This window comes from Perissodus microlepis, chromosome 9 (genome assembly GCF_051167445.1).
Source record: "Perissodus microlepis isolate ML-2025 ecotype Zambia chromosome 9, ASM5116744v1, whole genome shotgun sequence".
NCBI classification, from domain to species: domain Eukaryota; kingdom Metazoa; phylum Chordata; class Actinopteri; order Cichliformes; family Cichlidae; genus Perissodus; species Perissodus microlepis.
Genome location: NC_140469.1, coordinates 7242025 through 7245655, shown reverse-complemented (window position 1 = coordinate 7245655; position 3631 = coordinate 7242025).

Below are 3631 nucleotides of genomic sequence, written 5' to 3'. Positions count from 1 at the left end.
GTCACGATTGTCACTTTCCATCAAACGATGTCCTTTTATTTCATCTGGGATTATTACAGTTCTTCCAGTCATTTAATTGACATTTTTGGGGTTTAACTAGAGCTTGTATAATCAAAATCGCTTTCAGTTGACTGACTCTTGGTGAAGCCTGAAGATTAGTGAAGCCAGTTAGCAGGCTCGTGGCCCCGAGTGTCAGATTAATGAGCCATTCATTAGTTGTGTAAATATTTGTTAACCTAATGACAAACTACTTTTCCAATTCATGGTCATGGAGGGGCTGAAGGGTGAGAGGCAGGACACACCCTGGACAGGACACCAGTGTGTTGAGCTAACACAGAGACACAAAGCCATCACGGCCACATTAAGCCTTTATGTCCAATTTAGATAAGCAGTTCCCCTCACCCCACTACCTGCATGTGTTTGGACTGTGGGAGGAAGCCAGAGCACCTGGACAGAAAGGCCCCAGGACCTCCTTCCTGTGAGGCAATAGTGTCGACTGTATTGACTAACTAAATTAACACAATGTCTGCATACACTTCTCAGTCACCCAGTCGCCTTAATGCCCACTCACATCCTGGGCCATTTGACCTCAGGAAATCACATGATAGGGTGGGGCTAGGTTTCACTATGGACCTACACCCATTTTCACACCCTGGCGCGTGTGATTAGGTAGAGGATCAATAGGGGGTCCATGTCCCTCTCGGGAGACACTCCCACGGGGTTTAAATCTGGGACTCTCCACCATTTGACCCTAGAACTGAAGAAGCTTCTCGGATGCAACTCAAGCAACTCAAAGAAGTCCAGACGCTTTTCTTTCTAAGCTCCTTAGACTAAATTACACAAAATAAACAAACAATACATAATAAAATCACCACAAATAGAAAAACAAGATAAAAAAGAGGCAAACTGTAAAGAGAAGCAAAATGTTCAAACACAATAAAGGATGCAAAGTAACAACAAACTACAAAGAAATATGAAGAAAAGGAAAAATCCACCATAATATACAGAGAAGCAAATATAAGCATGAAGAGAAGCACAACAAGGGAGACACAAAAACAGCCAAAGTAATTCAAAACGATAGTACACACGTGTGGTTGCACCATACATACAGCATCTTCAAAGAGACTGAAAACAGTTGCAAGGTGCCAACTAACCACACGTGCATCGACATGGGGTTTGTAACTGATCACAGGACATCATGAGGGATGGCACACTGACGGACCAATCGTTGTTATGCACTTTTTCTCTTCAGTAAATGCAGGGATGGCAGGCATGGAGGAGGTAAACAGAAACTCCTAAAAGCCCTCTGTGCTGCACCAACCATGATATACGTTACAGCCAGCAGGTGGCAGCAGAGGACCGTCAGGCCTGCGCTGTGCCCCGGTTCACTGAGTCCACTATGACACGGATTCCCTCCATCAGCTGCTGTCCACTTCTCTCTTCACTATTTCAGTGTACACTAGCTTATTACTGAAGTAGATTAGCTGTGTGAGGCCTTGTGTGAGTGTGCACGTGTGTGTGCGTGTGTGTGAGGCCATAATTAGGAATTAATCTTATCATTTGAAAGAAAATTTCAATTTCCCATGGGTGTATTAATTGTGTATACATGTAATTGGGCTTCTTTTTCCAGCCTAAACTGACCTTTTTTCCTCCAACTTAACGGCAAGTAATTGCATACATATATGGCTGTGCTGAGGCCATCGCTTAGCGACAGTGCCGTGACATGAAATGCAATTTGAAGAAAAAGCTACCTGAATCACCTTTACTCCCAACAGACCCTCCCAGAATAATTATCATCCATAACTTAAAAGCGGTGCGTTTAATTCAGGTTCACGCCCACGCCTCTGCACAAAAAGACGCCTTGTTTCTCTTCACTATAATTTGCTCAGACCCCAATGGGCGCATGGTTCATTGTGGAGGCAGTTTCATGTTGCCGGCTACTTCTCTCTGAGCATGAAATTAGAAAATTCAATAATTTGGGTTGATTTAAGAATGCAAGAGGAGACTAAAGGGTCATATGCACATAGGTAATCAATACTCATTACCATTTCATTTCTCTCCCCTCCTTTCTTTTCTCCTACAATCACACGTGAATCTGATCTCACTGGACTGATTAAAGGCTGCAAATGAAGGGTCCTCACTCCCCGATTCTCATCAAAGGCCAACCACACGCTCGGTAACTTTGTCTTCATTTAATTCCAAGTTGTCTTCAGACAGGCCTCCAATTATAAGCTCGCAGTGAATCTCCAAAATAGCTCATGCACATTGACCTTTTTAGATTAAAAGTGCATTCTCCGTCTCTCATGGAGTCCCCCCCTGCACTCCGGTTTCACTACTAATGAACCGCAGCGGTTGGAATTTCTACTGCTGTAATAACTAGCATTAGAGGTGCGATGCTAAAATAGCTTGCTATAAAGGTGCCTCGGTAACAGTAGCGGCAAGAGCCAATAAATCCAAGCTGGCTGGTGCCGAAAAAGCCATATTTTTGCTTTCAGATAAATCACCTATTTGACGTTGCGGGGATGAATATTTATGAACCAGAGGAGCCATGCAAAAAATAGATGAGCTCACAATACATTCGCTGAGAGATGAAAAAGCACAGAAGAGCAGAAGTTATAGATTTTTGATATGAGCCTACTGCAGTCCCCATTGGCTGCATGGGAAGCTCACACTGTGCTGGCGCTGGCTGCAAAATAAACAGGAGTGAATCACAGGAACCGTTTCCAGACATAGGATAAGGGATTTGATCCGCCTCGCACACACCAGAGAAGCTCTGCCTTAAAACAAGTCCAGTGAGTCGCACTCCAATTTAGGCTTCCCACAATCCAGCGGGCGAGGGCTGAAATGCTCATCTGAGAATCTCCTCTTTTTGACAATTAAGACACCCATGGAGGCATGGAAAGCTCTCAGTTCCATTAGCCTCTGTGCCGTGTTTCACTCTATCTGTCCACTGAGCCTTAACTTACTTATTAGTACAAGTCTGCCGTATTTTGTTAGGGAAGCGATTAGTGAAATCTACATGAAAAGGCAATTCCCCCCCTCTTTTCTTTCCCCTCACTCTCTCACACTTCATTGAGATCAGACAGATCTAAAGAATGGCATTTGCGCACTAATGAAATTCGCTCTGCATCATTTCGGATGTTAATCTGTGGACGGAAGTGACTTGTGTCTTTATTTACTCGTTTCTGTGTGACAAACGGTCAGAGATGGCAAAAATTACATCGCCGCTGGTGTGTGGTGCCCCCCCCCCCCCCCCTCTATTTAACCAAAAAGGCTGGGAGCATCGGCTGGCAGTCAGCTCAGAGACCGCAGCTCCTCTTTGATGTATTGGAGTTAATATCTTCCTGACATTTCTCAGGACAGATTTTCATCACTGGATTCATCTGTACTTTTGGGGCTATGTGATAAATGAGTCAGGACATTCATTTTCTTCTTCTCTGTTGCTTCTGTGGAGAAAAAGGCGTGCACTGGATACAACCGTGTATATCCAGCGTTGAGTTGAGTGCACGAGGTTGTACTGTGGGTGTGTGTGGGGTGTGCCTGGGCCCAGACGTGCTCGTGACGTGAAATAGACGGCGGCATTAATGGAAGTGACATAAATTTGAGAGAGAGCGCTCACTAACATGCGAAG